Raw genomic sequence first — 21,373 nt, 5'->3', positions numbered from 1 at the left:
AGTAGTTCCATAGAATAGGTACTGTTTTTTTAAGCTTTGATTCATTGCAGCTGAATCATATCCACACTTTTTCCAAGTTTGATACATATTATCTTCCATAGAGTTTGTCTAGACCAGGTATTATGGAGAACATTTTAAAGTGTCACATATTTTTATTGATTTCTTTTATTTGACTAGGCAAGTCAGTTAAGAACAAATTCTTATTTAGAATGACGGCCTAGGAACAGTGGGTTCAGGGGCAGAACGACAGATTTTGTACCTTGTCAGCTCGGGGGTTTGAACTTGCAACCTTCCGGTTATTAGTCTAACGCTCTAACCAGTAGGCTACCCTGCCGCCCCATGATGGCTGGCTATGCATCCATCTGGTATTGAAACGTGATGCGTGCCTATTTGCTTTTTTTTATACATATATATGTCCTTTCTTACTTACCCTCAATTTGTCAACACTTGTATTTTACATTACATTTAGTCATCAAAGGGCATACACTATAATTAATAATGTAATTAATCAACCATTGCATACAGTAATGTTGTAATGTGCATGTGTTGTCCTTAGTGAGTGGATTTAATTTACACTGCTTTCACTGTTTGTTTTTTACTTCAAGTCTTCTAAAAACTATTGAAGAATAAAGAACATGAATAGTGCAACTTTTGCAATACTGGAATCATGTTCTGTTGTTGAATGCTTGTCATATTTGGCTCAAAATGTCTTATTTTAATTATTTCTATAATTACTTTCCCCTTAGATTAAGATTCTCGTAATCAAGGGAGAACATTCCATTCACAAGCAATTGGATGAGAGTCGTATTTGCCCTTGGCAACTGAAGATGATGTTACTATGGAAACGACTTCTGCTGCTATCAATCATTGGTTGCCTTGCCGGTAAGATGTTCTACTACACATTTTATTCAGGAAGAGGTATTTACAGTTATCATTCTACAAGTTCCTAATCCTTTATGATTTTCCATCAGTGGAATGATTCATGTTTATATTAACGTTGTTACTTGCAAAATGTAAGTAGGCCTTATTGCTCTTTTTGTTACAAATGAGAAACTGGTATACATTTTTGGCAAGTTTACTGCAATACCGCTGAATGGAGCACTGTTTGAAGTTGACAGTATGACACTGATGTGTGTGCCCTATGTTGTCTATTTGGTCTCATATGGAAATGTAAGAGATCTCATGCTTATGGTGTTGCCTACATCATCTTAAAGTGCTATATGCATTCTCCGTATTCGGCTTGACAGCGTGCTATGAACTAAAAGGAACCATTCTAGCACTGACTACACAATTTTACAGATTCTGTATTGCATTACTTTGGATGGCAGGCAGATTCCAAGCCTAGTATTTGCAACCAACCATGTTATATTTTATACAGACAAGGTTAAATTGATTAAAATGCAGTTTTTCATTTACGCTAGGCTACTTCCCCTGTTGCCCTTCAGCCATCTCTTGGGCAGCCTACTGCATTTGCACCTCCAGGGACATCTGGGATTCCATTCCTATTCCTGTGTATGAGATGTCAGAGATCCTTATCAGAATCCTTGGGATGGAACTACGCCTGTATTTCATCCCAAACCACTTGCCACACTGACCCTGTGGTCAACTGGGATTGGGATGAAAATCTCTCTCTCTTTCTCTTTCTCTCTTTTTCCACTGAAAGACAACCACAGCAAATAATAATTATAAATAATAATAATAATATATTAAACTTGTATAGTGCTATTCATTACATTAAATAAATATCAAAGTGCTATAACAAATAGGAGGTTGAATTGTTTTAGTGTGTGCAAATGACATTGCAAATCCAAATGTATGTCATTTTGATTGTTTTCGTAACGGGATTCTTCCGTTGAAGGAGAGGCGGACCAAAATGCAGCGTGGTTATTTTGATACATCTTTAATGAAGATGATAAATGAACAATATACAAAAACAAGAAACGTGCAAAACCGAAAACAGCCCTATCTGGTGTAACAAACACAGAGACAGGAACAATCACCCACAAAACCCAACACCAAACAGGCTACCTAAATATGGTTCCCAATCAGAGACAATGACTAACACCTGCCTCTGACTGAGAACCATATCAGGCCCAAACACAGAAACAGACCAACAAGACATCCAACATAGACTGCCCACTCAGATCACATCCTGACCAAACAAAACATAGAACATATAAAGCAAACTATGGTCAGGGTGTGATAGTACCCCCCCCCCCCCCAAGGTGCAGACTCCGGCCGCAAAACCTGAACCTATTGGGGAGGGTCTGGGTGGGCATGTGTCCGCGGTGGCGGCTCTGGTGCTGGACGTGGCCCCCACTTCACCATAGTCTTAGTCCGCCCCATTGTCCGCTTCCGTGGCCTCCTAACCACGGCGACCCTTCTAAATGAACCCACTGGACTGAGGGGCAGCTCGGGACAGAGGGGCAGCTCGGGACAGAGGGGCTCTGGCAGATCCTGGCTGACTGGCGGCTCTGGCGGATCCTGGCTGACTGGCGGCACTGGCGGCTCCTGGCTGACTGGCGGCACTGGCGGCTCCTGGCTGACTGGCGGCACTGGCGGCTCCTGGCTGTCTGGCGGCACTGGCGGCTCCTTGCAGACTGGCGGCACTGGCGGCGCTGGGCAGACGGGTGGCTCAGGCGGCGCTGGGCAGACTGGCGACTCTGATGGCTCTGGGCAGACGGGTAGCTCAGGCGGCGCTGTGCAGACTGCCGACTCTGATGGCGCTGGGCAGACGGGCAGCTCCGGCAACGCTGGAGAGGAAGGCTCTGGCAGCGCTGGACTGGCGGGAGACTCCGGCTGCGCTGGAGAGGAGGAAGGCTCTAGCAGTGCTGGACAGGCGGGACGCACTATAGGCCTGATGCGTGGTGCCGGCACTGGTGGTACTGGGCCGAGGACACGCACCTCAGGGCGAGTGCAGGGAGGAGAAACGGGGAGTACTGGGCTCTGGACACGCACAGGAAGCCTGGTGCGGGAGGCTGCCACCGGAGGGCTGGTGCGTGTAGGTGGCACTGGATACACCGGGCTGTGCAGGTGCACTGGAGCTCTTGAGCACCGAGCCTGCCCAACCTTACCTGGCTCGATGCCCACTCTAGCCCGGACGATAAGAGGAGCTGGTATATACCGCACCGGGCTATGCACCCGCACTGGAGACCCCGTGCGCTCCACAGCATAACACGGTGCCTGCCCGGTCTCTCTCGCCGGTAAGCACAGGAAGTTGGCGCAGGTCTCCTACCTTGCTTCGCCATACTCCCTGTGTGCCACCCCCCAATACATTTTTGGGGCTGACTCTCGGGCTTACTATCGCGCCGCCGTGCTCGCTTCGCCAACCTCATTCTCCTGTAACCTTCCTCGCACTGCTCCATCGAATCCCAGGCGGGCTTCGGCACTCTCCCTGGGTCGACCGCTCACCTGTCTATCTCTTCCCAAGTTGTGTAGTCCAGATTCTGCTCCCATGTCCCGAAATCCTGACATCGCTGCCTCTCCTGCTCCTCGTAATGCCGCCTCTCTGCTTTCGCTGCCTCCAGCTCTGCTAAGGGGCGGCGATATTCCCCTGGCTCTGCCCAGGGTCCTTTTCCATCCAACTCGTCCTCCCAAGTCCATGCGTCTTGTGATGCTGGCTGCTTCTCACCACGCCGCTTGGTCCTGTTGTGGTGGGTGATTCTGTAACGGGATTCTTCCGTTGAAGGAGAGGCGGACCAAAATGCAGCGTGGTTATTTTGATACATCTTTAATGAAGATGATAAATTAACAATATACAAAAACAAGAAACGTGCAAAACCGAAAACAGCCCTATCTGGTGTAACAAACACAAAGACAGGAACAATCACCCACAAAACCCAACACCAAACAGGCTACCTAAATATGGTTCCCAATCAGAGACAATGACTAACACCTGCCTCTGATTGAGAACCATATCAGGCCCAAACACAGAAACAGACCAACAAGACATCCAACATAGACTGCCCACTCAGATCACACCCTGACCAAACAAAACATAGAACATATACAAAGCAAACTATGGTCAGGGTGTGACAGTTTTGACATAGCTTATAGCTAATTCACAGCTATTTCTCAAAGGAAGGTGGTGTAGACTAAATCAGCATAGCTAATATAACCATCAAACTTAGCATGTGACTTTAATATCTATGACCTCAGTCAAATGGTTCCTGGGGAAGGCAGCACTGCAGGCACTGGGGTTGTATGTGAAAAGGTCCAGAGGATATTGAGATCAATCAGCCTCACTAGGTATTACATGTGTAAATCATGTTGAAACCGTTCCTTACTTTTTAAAATGTAAGAGCCGCTGCACACTGGGATTCCAATGTTCTTCAATAAGTATACTGTCCTATAGGAGAGATTGATGCAGCAGGGTTTGGAGACATCGAAATCGGATGGCCAAAAAGTGTTGAGTTATTGATGGGCCACTTTTGATGGACTGCACTCTTCCGAATGATGCAGCATTCCAACATTGAATGTGTAGGCTTTAAGGGTCTCAACAATCAACACAAGTATCCGAAACATAAGGTCTTAGATTACAAATAAAAACGTCCAACATATTTTGAGGTTTGCAGAGTGATGTAACACTAACAAAGCGGGAGAGATTTGTTGCTTATCATAAATCGTCTTGCTTCCAAATGGATTCACACGGCTGCAAGCATGTGACTGACGTTTCAACGGCACATAAAGTCTCCATGGTTTTTGCACTGCTCAGATGCTTTTTTGTGGTGCCAACATTGAATTAGTTCTGCCAACAAGAAGGTTTTTCATGGATTAGAATTATTAGAATCATCGGGGTTAGTAGCATACTATTTCATAAAATAATGGTTTCCTTATCTCTCGTCAAAATCAAATATTTTAATGGCCCTGTCGCTCTTGTACAGTGTATTACCATCTTGTAATCAAAAACATGGTTTTCAAATGTGTCATCAATTTTTGTCACCTCTGTTGGTGAGTGCTGGCGTGTCAGGATTCGCAAGTTTTCACCCTCTACCTGTTTGTTCAGACTAATTTGTTATCCTTAGATGTTAGATGACTGAAATGTCACACATTGACGAAAGCCAATTGTTTAACGCCTGAGTATCACAGCCTGTGTTTCTTATGTTCTCCAGCTCATGCACAAGATGTCCTGTTCCAAGGGCCAAGATGGAGAACAGAGCCCAGTGACCTCATTCTCCCCAACAACTCCCCTGACCAGGAAGCCACCATTACATGTGAGGCAGAGGGGAAACCCTCCCCACAATACAGGTAATGGATTCCATCTATTTACATTATAATTCCACAAGTCAGTGTGGAACTGACATTGGCATTCATTTAACATGAAGAACATAACATCCAAGCCAGACAGTTAACCAGACAGAGAAAATGATTCGTAGGGCATGCTCATTCCAAAACCCACAGGAACTTTAAAATAACGAACGCGTTTAGCTATGATTTAGAAGGGAAGTCGCCAACCATTAGCTTATAACTACTTCAGATATGTGAGTGTAGTTATCTTTATTACAGATTTGATTTAGGTTGCTCTTGGATTGAAGCTAACGTGTGCTGCACTGAAATCATTAGTAATGTAGGGAGATTTCAATGACTAGATTCTCTAATATCCCTCCGGTTATTCCCCGGTGGTGAGTGTGCCTGTAAATGGCAGCCCGCACTGGTTTGGTGGTAGATTGTGTTTCATAGCTTGGTCAGCATCATGTAAATGCACAGCAAGCAGTTGAGAGAGGCAATAACCTTGTGAGTGACATTCCCTTCTTAAATGCTTACATTTCCTCTAATGCGTCTGTGCTGAAAACATGGTCTTAGAGCAGCAGCAGGGGTTATCATTATACTTGTTGTGCAAGCTGAGCGATCCAAGGATGAGCTGAACCATTACAACTTGAACTGTTTGAAAAATAAATTGAGTGGATGCGTTCCCACCATCAAGCTAAACAATTGTGACTTTTAGTACTGCTCTGACTATTCAGGCTTAAATGTTTCTGCACAGGTACAAGCATATATTGTGGTTATGAATATGTTGTTAAATTATGCCATAGTCAACTGTGACACATAAAGTGGAATAGCTCTTGCATGCTGTGAGTAAAATACTCTTTAGATGTTTAAGTGCAGCTCAAAAGTTTCCTGCATTAGTAAAGTAACATCGATATGTTATCGCTGGTTTAATATTGGATGGATAAAACATTAGTCATCATAAGCAATAAAACATATTATGATTGTTTTTTATGCAGGCTAATAACTTACTCCAAGTGTGTCTAAATGAGCTATTTCACATGATTAATGTCAGTTCTAAAATCCAATCCAAGACAAATGAAAGACAGTCCACGCTTTCGTTGTGAACATAGACAGAACCCAAGTCAATCAATTGAAAAGCAGGACTTCAAGCCCACATTTTACGTAAGCTATTTGTAATAAAACAAAATGAATACAGAGCACAGGTCTTAGAATAGAAGTGAGTCACTTTATTAATAATGAAGCAAACCCCCAAGCCTGCATCGTTTAGACCTTGGACTCACTGCGAGAGAAGGGATCATTTGTGGCTTTATTTGGTTTGCACCAGAGTGTATGTTTGACACTGACTGTTCTTGACTTGTGTCCCCTCCGGCAAGGAAAGGAATTTTGTCTTGATGATTAAAAGCGAAACAATAATGTTTAGCGATAGGCCTACGTTTCATAACACAAAATACTCAAGACCTCAAATACCCCCAATGAACTGCCCTAGCTGTCCCTCAGAGCTGCAAATGGACAAGCTTTGACCTCCACGATTCTGCAGGAACGCATCAACTAATATTACTCAGTTTCTTGTCAAATAATACTGGAATCACAAGATCTAAGAATTGATATTTTGTCTGTTCCAATTCATTTTTTACCATTAAAGTGATGCTCTTTAGTACAGTCTTTATTTTGTATATTTCATTACCAGTCTCACCCCGCCCACCCCACAACGTCACACGACACCACTCCACCCCACACGTCAATCCACACCACACCACACGTCACTCCACACCACACCACACGTCACTCCACACCACACCACACGTCACTCCACACCACACCACACCACATGTCACTCCACACCACACCACACGTCACTCCACACCACACGTCACTCCACACCACACCACACGTCACTCCACACCACACGTCACTCCACACCACACGTCACTCCACACCACACCACACATCACTCCACACCACACCACACCACACGTCACTCCACACCACACCACACGTCACTCCACACCACACCACACGTCACTCCACACCACACCACCCCACACATCAATCAACACCACACCACCCCACACGTCACTCCACACCACCCCACACGTCACTCCACACCACCCCACACGTCCTCCACACCACCCCACACGTCCTCCACACCACACCACACATCACTCCACACCACACCACACATCACTCCACACCACACCACACATCACTCCACACCACACCACACGTCACCCACACCACACCACACGTCACTCCACACCACACCACCCCACACATCACTCCACACCACACCACGTCACTCCACACCACCCCACACGTCACTCCACACCACCCCACCCCACACGTCACTCCACACCACCCCACACCACACGTCACTCCACACCACCCCACACGTCACCCACACCACCCCACACGTCACTCCACACCACCCCACACGTCACCCACACCACCCCACACGTCACTCCACGCCACCCCACCCCACACGTCACTCCACACCACCCCACAAATCACTCCACACCACCCCACAAATCACTCCACACCACCCCACACGTCCTCCACACCACCCCACACGTCAATCCACACCACCCCACTCCACACCACCCCACACCACACGTCACTCCACACCACCCCACACGTCACTCCACACCACCCCACACGTCACTCCACACCACCCCACACCACACGTCACCCACACCACCCCACACGTCACTCCACACCACCCCACACATCACTCCACACCACCCCACACGTCACTCCACACCACCCCACACCACACGTCACTCCACACCACCCCACACGTCACTCCACACCACCCCACACCACACGTCACTCCACACCACCCCACACGTCCTCCACACCACCCCACACATCACTCCACACCACCCCACACGTCACTCCACACCACCCCACACCACACGTCACTCCACACCACCCCACACGTCCCCACACCACCCCACACGTCCTCCACACCACCCCACACACCACCCCACACGTCACTCCACACCACCCCACACCACACGTCACTCCACACCACCCCACACGTCACTCCACACCACCCCACACATCACTCCACACCACCCCACACGTCACTCCACACCACCCCACACCACACGTCACTCCACACCACCCCACACGTCACTCCACACCACCCCACACGTCCTCCACACCACCCCACACGCCACACCACACGTCCTCCACACCACCCCACACATCACACCACACCACCCCACACGTCACTCCACACCACCCCACACGTCACTCCACACCACCCCACACGTCACTCCACACCACCCCACAAATCACTCCACACCACACGTCACTCCACACCACACCACACGTCACTCCACACCACACCACACGTCACTCCACACCACACCACCCCACACATCACTCCACACCACACCACGTCACTCCACACCACCCCACACGTCACTCCACACCACCCCACCCCACACGTCACTCCACACCACCCCACACCACACGTCACTCCACACCACCCCACACGTCACTCCACACCACCCCACACGTCACCCACACCACCCCACACGTCCTCCACACCACCCCACACACCACACGTCCTCCACACCACATCACACCACACCACCCCACACGTCACTCCACACCACCCCACACGTCACTCCACCCCACACCACACGTCACTCCACACCACCCCACACGTCCCCACACCACCCCACACTTCACTCCACCCCACACCCCACATCACACCGATCCACAACAACCCACGTCACACCGCTCCACTCCACACCACGTCACTCCACTCCACCCCACCCCACATGTCACACCACACGTCACCCCACACCACACCACCCCACACGTCCTCCATACCACCCCACACGTCACTCCACCCCACACCACACGCCACACCACTCCTTACGTCACTCTACACTCTACCCCACTCCACCCCACTCCACACATCACTCCACACGTCACACCACTCCACCACATGTCACTCCAACCCACCCCACACGTCAGTCCAACCCACCCCACACGTCAGTCACACAACTCCACTCCACCCCACATGTCACTCCACCCCACCTCACTTGTCACTCTGCGCCACTACAACCCACGTCACACCGCTCCACTCCACACCACATCACTCCACTCCACCTCACCAAACATGTCACTCCACCCCACACCCCACATCACACCGCTCCACTACAACCCACATCACATCGCTCCACTCCACTCTAACCAACGTCACTCCACTCCACCCCACCCAACATGTCACTCCACCCGACACCCTACATCACACCGCTCCACTACAACCCACATCACACCGCTCCACTCCACCCCACATGTCACTCCACCCCACCCCACATGTCACCCCACATGTCACTCCACCCCACATGTCACCCCACATGTCAGTCCAACCCACACCACCCCCTATGTCACTCCACCCCATCTCAACGTCACACAACTCCAATCCACACCACATGTCATTCCAACCCACATGTCACTCCACACTACCCTACATGTCACTCCACTCCACCACACCCTACATCACTCCACTCCACCCAATATTTCACTCCACCCCACATGTTACTCCACCACACCTCATGTCACTCCACCGCACATAACCCCACGTCACACTACTCCACTCCACCTCAAATGTCACTTCACCCCACCCTAAGTCACACCACTCCACCTGACATGTCACTCCACTCCACCCCACATGTCACTCCACTCCACCCCACATGTCACTCCACTCCACCCCACATGTCACTCCACTCCACCCCAAGTCACACCACTATTTTCCACCGCACATGTCACTCCACTCCACCCCACATGTAACCCCACTCCACATGTCTCTCCACTCCACCCCAAGTCACACCACTACTCTCCACCGCACATGTCACTCCACTCCACCCCACATGTAACCCCACTCCACATGTCACTCCACCCCACCCCACATGTCACTCTACCCAACCCCACATGTCACTCCACCCCACATGTAACCCCACTCCACATGTAACTCCACTCCACTCCACATGTCACTCCACCCCACCCCACATGTAACCCCACTCCACATGCAACTCCACTCCACTCCACATGTAACTCCACCCCACTCCACATGTCACTCCACCCCACCCCACATGTCACTCCACCCAACCCCACATGTCACTCCACCCAACCCCACACTTCACTCCACCCCACTCCATTCCACATGCAACTCCACTCCACATGTAACTCCACTCCACCCACATGTCACTCCACTCCGCCCCACATGTCACTCCACTCCGCCCCACATGTCACTCCACTCCGCCCCACATGTCACTCCACTCCGCCCCAAATGTCACTCCACTCCGCCCCACATGTCACTCCACTCCGCCCCACATGTCACTCCACTCCACCCCACATGTCACCCACTCCGCCCCACATGTCACTCCACTCCGCCCCACATGTCACTCCACTCCGCCCCACATGTCACCCACTCCGCCCCACATGTCACTCCACTCCGCCCCCCACATGTCACTCCACTCCGCCCCCACATGTCACTCCACTCCTCCCCACATGTCACTCCACTCCTCCCAACATGTCACTCCACTCCTCCCCACATGTCACTCCACTCCGCCCCACATGTCACTCCACTCCGCCCCACATGTCACTCCACTCCGCCCCACATGTCACTCCACTCCTCCCCACATGTCACTCCACTCCTCCCAACATGTCACTCCACTCCGCCCCACATGTCACTCCACTCCTCCCAACATGTCACTCCACTCCGCCCCACATGTCACTCCACTCCGCCCCACATGTCACTCCACTCCGCCCCACATGTCACTCCACTCCGCCCCACATGTCACTCCACTCCGCCCCACATGTCACTCCACTCCGCCCCACATGTCACTCCACTCCGCCCCACATGTCACTCCACTCCGCCCCACATGTCACTCCACTCCACACCACCCCACATGCCACTCCACACCACATGCCATTCCACTCCACACCACCCCACATGCCACTCCACTCCACATGTCACTCCACCCCACGTGTCACTCCACTCCATCCCACATGTCACACCTCTCCACCCCACATGTCACGCCACCCCACTCCACTCCCCACCACCCCACATGTCACTCCATCGCACCCCACATGTCATAACACAGTGAAGGGAAACACAATGAAGGGAAATCTTAATGCTACAGCATACAATGACATTCTAGATGATTCTGTGCTTCCAATTTGTGGCAACAGTTTGGGGAAGTCCCTTTCCTGTTTAAGCATGACAATGCCCCCATGCACAAAGCAAGGTCCATACAGAAATGGTTTGTCAAGATCGGTGTGGAAGAACTTGACTGGCCTGCACAGAGCCCTGACCTCAACCCCATCAAACACCTTTGGGATGAATTGGAACACCGACTGCGAGCATGGCCTAATCGCCCAACATCAGTGCCCGACCTCACTAATGCGAATAATGGAAGCAAGTCTCTGCAGCCATGTTCCAACATCAATTGGAAATCCTTCCCAGAAGAGTCAAGGCTGTTATAGAAGTGCAGGGGGGAACCATCTCCACATTAATGCCCATGATTTTGGAATGACATGTTAGACGAGCAGGTTACCAGTTCACATACTTTTGGTCATATAGTGTATGTGTGTGTGAGTGTGCTTGTGAGTGTGTAGGCCTACTTTTGCCTGTGTGTGTGGCCTCAGGGGAAACCAGGTGAGGTCTGCAGCTGGAGACAGCTCTGAGCGTGGCTCCATTCCCTGCCTGTATTTGATGAAGAGGCCTCATGCAACATTGATGTAAACCTTAAGGTCAACCAGAGTTCATCAAATCAAATGTTATTAGTCACATGCGCCGAATACAACCGGCATAGACCATACAGTGAAATGCTTACATACGGGCATCGAATCAACAATGCAGTTTTAAAAATACGGATAAGAATTAGAAATAAAAGTAATTAAAGAGCAGCAGTAAAATAACAATAGCGAGACTATATATGGGGGGTACCGGTACAGAGTCAATGTGCGGGGGCACCGGTTAGTTGAGGTAATATGTATATGTAGGTAGAGTTATTAAAGTGTCTATGCATAGATGATAACAACAGAGAGTACCAGCTGTGTAAAAGAGGGGGAGAGGGAGAGGGTGGCAGGGCAATGCAAATAGTCTGGGTAGCCATTTGATTAGAGGTTCAGGAGTCTGACAGGAGTCTGACAGGAGTCTGACAATTTGTAGGGCCTTCCTCTGACACCGCCTGGTATAGAGGTCCTGGAAGGCAGGAAGCTTGGCCGTTGATGTACTGGGCCGTTTGTACTACCCTCTGTAGTGCCTCGTGGTCGGAGGCCGAGCAGTTGCCGTAACAGGCAGTGATGCAACCAGTGCTCTCGATGGTGCACCTGTAGAACCTTTTGAGGATCTGAGGACCCATGGAAAAATATGTTCAGTCTCCTGAGGGGGAATGGGTTTTGTCGTGCCCTTTTCACGACTGTCTTGATGTGCTTGGACCATGTTAGTTTGTTGGTGATGTGGACACCAAGGTACTTGAAGCTCTCGACCTGCTCCACTGCAGCCCCGTCGATGAGAATGGGGGCGTGTTCAGTCCTCTTTTTCCTGTAGTCCACAATTATCTCCTTTGTCTTGATCAAGTTGAGGGAGAGGTGGTTGTCCTAGCACCACACGGCCAGGTCTCTGATCTCTTCCCTATGGGCTGTCTCGTTGTTGTCGGTGATCAAGCCTACCACTGTTGTGTGATTGGCAAATTGAATGATGGTGTTAGAGTCGTGTCTGGCCGTTCAGTCATGAGTGAACAGGGAGTACAGTAAGAGACTAAGTACACACCCCTGAGGTGCCCCAGTGTTGAGGATCAGCATGACAGACGTGTTGTTGCCTACCCTTAACACCTGGAGCGGCCCGTCAGGAAGTCCAGGATCCAGTTGCAGAGGGAGGTGTTAGTCCCATGGTCCTAGTCCCAGGCTTAGTGATGAGCTTTGTGGGCACTATGGTGTTGAACGCTGAGCTGTAGTCAATGAACAGCATTCTCACATAGGTGTTCCTTTTGTCAGGTGGGAAAGGGCAGTGTGGAGTGCGATTGGGATTGCGTCATCTGTGGATCTGTTGGGGCGGTATGCGAATTGGAGTGAGTCTAGGGTATCCTGGAGGATGCTGTTGATGTGAGCCATGACCAGCTTTCAAAGCACTTAATGGCTTAATGGCTACCGACATGAGTGCTACGGTCATCATTTAGGCAGGTTACTTTCGCTTTCTTGGGCACAGGGACTGTGGTGGTCTGCTTGAAACTGTAGGTACAGTGGTTCCTCCTTTAAAAGTTGTGAGCTTACGCCGGGGGACTTATAGGTCATTTGAGGTTTAGTACGGTACCCTTCATCACCACTTAATTTCTCCAGACCAGCACAAGGGTAGTTAGAGCACTGATTATGCTTTTGGGTCCTACTGTGTCTCTAACTGACAATGAATGGGCGATATAAACCTAATTAGAAACTGATAATTGTGCACGACTTCAGTATTACTTACTAAAACTGTTGTTACACAAAGGTTTTTATTATTTTATTTTGTTAGGATTATTTTGCCCTTACTGTAGTACTGTAGGCCACTCCTGACCAGTCATGTTGTATAGCGCCTGAGTGGGCAGCAGTCTAAAATCTCTGTTGCTACAGATGCTGGTTCAATACCCGTGCCAGCCTCGGCTGCAAGACCGTAGGTCTGAGATGACTGTAGGTGTTTGGTTTTTCTCCCTCTAAAAACAGAAATAAATAATTCAAAGTAACAAACTTTGGCTTTATTTACAAATTAGTAACATTGTCTCAACACATGTTCAACAATGGCCTTTATCTCGCTCATTTTACATCTCCAAAATATTGTTATTTTCTAAAGAAAGCGATTATTATTATTAATTTAGAATTATATAAAAGCCTGTTGGATATTCTCACAGGATATATTGTTAACCTTGTTATTAGCAGGACAATATATATTGGTCATGGCTCCCGAGTGAAGCACAATGGGACTGCCTTGCAGTTCTCCAGGTGTATCCACTGAAAGCACGCAAGGTTCAAGGCACAAGGTCAGGGGGCATGGGATGGGCCGCAAAGCCACGCGCAGAAGACCAACCTAGCCCATTGGGAAGGGAGGAGGGGGGTGGACCCCCACCCCGCCAAACTGGCAACACTTTAATAAGGGACATTGTGCTAACAATGGCGCTGACTAGGGAAACATTCCCTCTGTTCTGTTCTTAGTGACAGTCGGCAGGTTCAAACTAAAACAATGCAACTAATAATGGCATCTTTATGCTTTCATTAATAAATTAATAATAAAAATACTCTTTCAAAATGCTGATGTTTATTTAGTTATGGATCCATAACGAATTACTGTGGGAATAAATATCACGGAATGAAACAGATTGTTGCTTACTGGAAAATACTCTTTCAAACACATGGTCACGTTGTACAGCGCCATTATTGCTATTAGCAGGGCTATATTTTGGCCTTTATGGGCGGTGCACAATTGGCCCAGCGGTTCTCTCCCTCTAAAAACAGAATGTTTTTGCCTTTACAAATATTATTTTGGCCTTCATTCAGATTACAATCGCTCTTTCATTTTTTGGAAAATGAAATAACCTCCAAAATATCATTATATATTATCAGTCATATAGCCGGCACCTACATAAAGCTGAGTGACTCACACATTCATGGATTTGGATCAAAATAAATAATTAGCAACATTCTTTCTTTAATAAATAAATGTTTTGGTTATCCTGACCTGGACCCATTATGGGCTATTAGCAGAACAATTTACCTTTACCAACAACTCTCTGTATTTTGATACTTTGGATGGGAGGCTCCGGAGTGGATGAGGGCTCCCACAGTGCAAAATATGGTGCTACAGATGCAGGTTCGATACCCTTGCCGGCCGACACCGGGAGACCCATGAGGTGGCTTTTGGTTTTAATTTAGAATCCTCAAAATGTAATTATTTGCGGAGAGTCACATCATGTTTTTCGATATACTGTAGGCCTACCGTAGGCGACATGAGTCTCACTAGTGTTGAGTAATGTGCTGTTAAAAGTGGTGTAGGTTGTTTTGTCTTTGAAGACTGTTAATTTATCAAATCAGTTCTCTGTAATTATTATTAATTATTATACACACCTATGTGAGAATGCTGTTCATTGACTACAGCTCAGCGTTCAACACCATAGTACCCTCAAAGCTCATCACCAAGCTAAGGATCCTGGGACTAAACACCTCCCTCTGCAACTGGATCCTGGACTTCCTGACAGGCCGCCCCCAGGTGGTGAGGGTAGGTAGCAACACATCTGCCACGCTGATCCTCAACACTGGAGCTCCCCAGGGATGCGTGCTCAGTCCCCTCCTGTACTCCCTGTTCACCCACGACTGCATGGCCAGGCACGTCTCCAACACCATCATTAAGTTTGCTGACGACACAACAGTGGTAGGCTTGATCACCGACTACGACGAGACAGCCCCAACGACGAGATAGGGAGGAGGTCAGAGACCTGGCCGGGTGGTTCCAGAATAACAACCTATCCCTCAATGTAACCAAGACTAAGGAGATGATTGTGGACTACAGGAAAAGGAGCACCGAGCACGTCCCCATTCTCATCGATGGGGCTGTAGTGGAGCAGGTTGAGAGCTTCAAGTACCTTGGTGTCCATATCAACAACAAACTAGATTGTTGCAAACACACCAAGACAGTCGTGAAGAGGGCACGACAAAGCCTATTCCCCCTCAGAAACCTAAAAAGATTTGGCATGGGTCCTGAGATCCTCAAAAGGTTCTACAGCTGCAACATCGAGAGCATCCTGACCGGTTGCATCACTGCCTGGTACGGCAATTGCTTGGCCTCCGACCGCAAGGCACTTCAGAGGGTAGTGCATACGGCCCAGTACATCACTGGGGCAAAGCTGCCTGGAATCCAGGACCTCTAAACCAGGCGGTGTCAGAGGAAGGCCCTAAAGTCTAGGACAAAAAGGCTTCTCAACAGTTTTACCCCCAAGCCATAAGACTCCTGAACAGGTAACCAATGGTTACCCGGACTATTTGCATTGTGTCCCACCACCCACCAACCCCTCTTTTTACTCTTCTGCTACTCTCTGTTCATCATGTATGCACAGTCACTTTAACGATACCTACATGTACATACTACCTCAATAAGCCTGACTAACAGGTGTCTGTATATAGCTTTGCTACTCTTTTTTCAAATGTCTTTCTACTGTTGTTTTATTTCTTTATCACCTCCTCCAGCTGTACAGGCCTGTATACACACACACACACACACACACACACACACACACATACCTTTTTTTTGGCACCATTGGTTAGAGCCTGTAAGTAAGCATTTCACTGTAAGGTTTACACCTGTTGTATTCGGCGCACGCGACAAATAAACTTTGATTTGATTTGAGGAAAAAGATTCTTCCAGTCCGTGGTGAGTAATCCCAGTTCTGATGTCCAGAAGTTATATTTGGTCATAATAGATGATAGCAGCAACATTATGTACAAAATAAGTAAAAAGACAAGTTACAAACAACGCAAAAAAAATGAACATAATATCACAATTTATTACGGGCATGTAAAACGTCAGCCATCCTCTTCGGCTATAGGTTTCAGGATTTTCAGGCTGTTTATCACTCTCTCCCAAAATACATAATCCAGAAAGATCCTCTTGATGGGGGAGTCCATATCGGCAGACTGTGATATGGCCATTTCTTGGAGGGACTCCTTCCCCTCCAGGAGCCTCTCAAACATGATGACAACACCATCCCAATGGGTGTTGCTGGACAGCTTCAATGTGCTGCTCTTATTCTTCTCACTTTGCTTGATGAGGTAGATTGCAGCTATAACTTGATGACTCTTCACATACCTAACCATTTCCTTGGCTCTCTTGTAGAGTGTATTCATTCTTTCAGTGCCATGATGTCCTTGAGGAGCAGATTCAATGCATGAGCAGCACAGCCAATGGGTGTGATGTGAGGTAGAACTCCTCCACTTTAGACCAAGTAGCCTTCATGTTCACAGCATTGTCATTCACCAGTGCAAATACCTTCTGGGTCCAAGGTCATTGATGACTGCCTTCAGCTCATATGCAATGTAGAGAATGGTGTGTCTGTCCCTTGTGTCTGTGCTTGTGTATAATACAGGTTGAGGGGTGGAGATTATGTAGTTAGTTATTCCTTGCCAACGAACATTCGACCACCCATCAGAGATGATTTGCTTGACCTTGACCGCTATGATTTGCTTGACCTTCACTTGAACTCTGAATCTGTGAACCAGTTGCATACACAGCTTGAGCAAGACATTCATCAGCATTTCTCTGACTACGTTCCTACATTGAGTAAAAACAAATCTGATTGCAGGAGGACGATGAGCTATTGCTATCGATAAGGTGTCTGATTCATCATCTTCACCTCGAAGAGAAGTAGAGGGACTTTTGTCAGAGGTTGCTTGTTGTGAACTTACCAGAAAGCATGTAGTCATTGGCTCAGACAGTGTAGTAGTGTGGGCTCAATAGCATCTCATTAGTGTGCAAGATCTTGAGAATCAGCCGTACATGTGATGGAAGAATACACTGTGCCTTGCAGAGGGTTGCAATTCCATTGAATTGTGGATAGTTTAACCAAAATATGCCACAAGATCTAGAATTGCCTTGTGTATCCCACAAAAAAGGTTCACTGTTATAAGCTAACTTTTTTGAAGAATTTAAGCAAAATACCCCAAATTCCAGGGTTTAACTTCCCATGGAAGAATTCCGGGAATTTACCAAAAAGTTTCCTACCCTTTGCAACCCTAGTCCTCATTAGTCCGGAGCTGGCAACAGGTTTGAGGGCACAGACTTCTATACAGGTCACAGCATGCTGCTTGCAACAATCTTATACTCTCACAGTAAAAATATGTCTAATTTAATGTTTTTGCTATATTTGAGGTTTTGCTCACAACCTCACAGGTGATGAGAACCATTTTACTGACTGTTAGAGAGATACACATCACTGCATATGATGATGATGGTGACGACTCAAATACAATATGACTATGCTAACATGGATAATTCATGTTTTGGATAGTGGATGGCAAAGGATAGTTATGTCCGCATGGGGTTTAAGCGGTGGAGTGATAATAACATCTCAGTGTGATGACTGCTTGGTAATTTGTGTGATTTCAATTATATTGGTTCAGGTTAAATAACTCCACATCTGCTTGTTTTGTAGTGAAATTACACTAGCTGCAGCACTGTGGTCTATCCTTGTTCTTTACTCTTACTCTCATGGAATGGGTGCTCTATATGTGATGGGAGTTTCATGCTCTGTCACCTAGCCTTCACCCTCAGGGGGGTTTCATACCAGGCCTTTTCTGGTGGCTACTTAGTGGTGGCAGGTGAGGGGTCTCTCTGACAACTTGTCCCACTGTTCAGGCTTGCCGTTTAAGGTGTTGCTGCTACTGCTGCTAGATTGGGTGGCTGGCAATGTGACTGGCTGTGTCGTGCATAGACACCATCACACCCAGCAGAGGCAGAGCTCAGCCATCTGCTCCAGGGGTGTCTGATCTGCTCAGCCTGTCTACTGTCCTCTCCCATTAACTTCAGATATTCTGGGGTGGCTGCAAATATAATTAGCCACCAGACCACCTCTCCCCCTCTCCACTTTATTATAAATCAAATCAAATCTTATTGGTCACATACACATATTTAGTAGATGTTATTGAAGGTGTAGCAAAATGCTTGGGTTCCTAGCTCCAACAGTGCAGTAGTATCAATTTACAACAATACACACAAATCTAAAAGTAAAAGAATGGAATTAAGAAATATATAAATATTAGGACAAGATTACACGTGAGATCCTCCTTCTATAGACTGTATATCTATGGTAGCATGATGTATCATACTGTATCAACAGAGCAGTTTGGAACATGTAGAAACAAGCAGTTTTTTTTAAAGCAATTGAGATTCAATAAGTCATCAAACTCCCTAGTTTTTTGCATTCATATTTGTGCGCCCATGAAACATAGGCTTCATCACACACTGTAACTTCAAACATTTAGAAAATAATTTTGGTATCTGGAATGATGACAACATATGTCTGATTAAGTGAAAACCACACTGTGATAGATGAATAATGCAGTCAACAACATGAAAGACAGCTATATCTTTTGTAGTCTGTCAGGCGGGAGTCTGGGGAGAGTCATGGCTGGTTTTAAGGCTGTGTGAGGAATCATTTTCTCTGCTCGTTAGTTTACAGAAAAGGGGGAAAACAATATAGATTTTTTTTGCTCATCATTGGAATTGGCATTTCACTGTCCCAGAATGGCATTGTTCAAGCTAGCTGGCTCAAAGTCTCATCCTAATCATTCACAATTACTTGCTTTCTTAAGTGGAAAATAATCCATACTTATCATGCCTCTCAGCTTCGTTCATTTTCCTTTTTCCTTTTTAGGTTTCTGTCTCACTTTGGAAAAACAAAAATTAGTTTTCCTATTTGTAAATTGTTTATTGCAGCAAATCATTAGTACTAAACCATCCAAAACATTTTATATTTTACTTTATTTGACCTCACTCAGTGTATATCCCTGTATTTATATTAGCTGGTGATTGGTGTTTTTGGACAACTTGAAAATATTATTTGTTTTGAGCTATGACTCAAAACAAAGAATATATTTTACATAATTTTATATCATAATTATTTTATATCATTAATGTGAGATGTGAAGTACATTTTTTCCCATAATACAATTATGTACAATAGAAACAAATAGGCCAGTCTTTGAAATGCCAAGGCAGCTAGCTAGGCTAACCCAATACACTATGAAAAGTCTCATGCTAAACACACCAACAATTACAGGGTGATTATAACCAATATCTTTCATTTGATTCAATTGTCTTTATCATGAGGGAATCATAAAGATTCAAACTAATGTTTTGATATTTCCTATCTCGTGGTGTTCACAGAATGATGGTCACCTGCACCCATCAAATCGATTCATATGATACATGTTTGTGAGTGTGCATCTCCAGAGGCCCGGCTGCTGATTGTGTTTGCGTCTTTCCAGATGGTCGCTTAACGGAACACTCATTGATCTGGGGAGTGACTACCGGCGTCACATGTCTGGAGGCAACCTGATCATTAACAGTCTGGACAGGGACCAAGACACAGGGATATACCAGTGCACTGCCTTCAACACATGGGGGATCATCCTCAGCTGCCGAGCCACTCTACAATTTGCATGTAAGTGATTGGACTATTTTTAACACATCTGTGTGTGTCTGTGTGAGTATTGTTGCTGTGGCCTTAGCATTCTGATTTCTTGTTTGGTTTGCTTCAAGTATATATTTTTAAGGGTTAATTGAATGAAATGTCAGATGCAACAAAATGGGTAAGGCAGCTTCTGACTCCATTGATTCTCATTAGTTTCAGTGTTTCCAGGTTTGACAGCATCTGAGCTCACTCGGTATTGACTGATACTTTGCAAATCTATGCCAGCGTCTGCGTTCTGGACTTGAAAGGAAAACAACACAAATAAAGCTTAAGACTTTGCAAACCAGACACAATCATTTATATGAATATGAAGCTTTGGCATGATTCTCTACCATATAGAGAGCCAACAGACAGACAGTGTAGAGACACCTCTCCCCTCTCACTGATCATGCCGTCTCACTATTGATCATGAGATAGAGAGCCTTTCCTTCCCCCTAAGAGATTGACTGCCTTTACCCTCATGGGCTGGATAATGAATCTCACTTGTGGGTCCTAGGTGAGGAGGGAAGCTGCTTGATATTTATTGTCTAGTAGGGGAATGCACAGAGGAGGTATTGGCGATACATGAAGGTTGCTGCATAGGCTGCTAGCTTTTCCTTGTAATGAAGAAGCTGCCATAGACAAGGATGGCTTGCTTCCTCCATTTCCTGTCTCCACAATGATGTGTTTCTTTTTTGTGATGTGTTATGGCCATCAACTTCATCCTATTTACATAGAATTTCTGAACAACTGTAACACAACTGAATAAGTTGGATAAGATACCTCTCTATATATATTTTTCTGTCTTCCCTCCCGACACATTCTTGTTGGCTCTCAGAGTTGGAGTCTGTGCAGAGGAGACACATTAGCCTAGAGGAAGCACTCATTCTACTACAGACAGGGTAGAGCCAGCCTGCAGAGTGCTGCAT

General features: G+C 47.0%; 1 pseudogene; it reads left to right on the top strand.

The window, feature by feature from the left end:
* Window positions 1-752: 752 nt before the first annotated feature.
* Window positions 753-21,373, top strand: part of LOC115143410 (contactin-3-like) — a 68,619-nt pseudogene continuing 47,998 nt past the window's right edge.

This window comes from Oncorhynchus nerka, linkage group LG15 (assembly GCF_034236695.1).
Source record: "Oncorhynchus nerka isolate Pitt River linkage group LG15, Oner_Uvic_2.0, whole genome shotgun sequence".
NCBI lineage: Eukaryota > Metazoa > Chordata > Actinopteri > Salmoniformes > Salmonidae > Oncorhynchus > Oncorhynchus nerka.
This window is presented reverse-complemented; position numbering and strand designations above follow the sequence as displayed.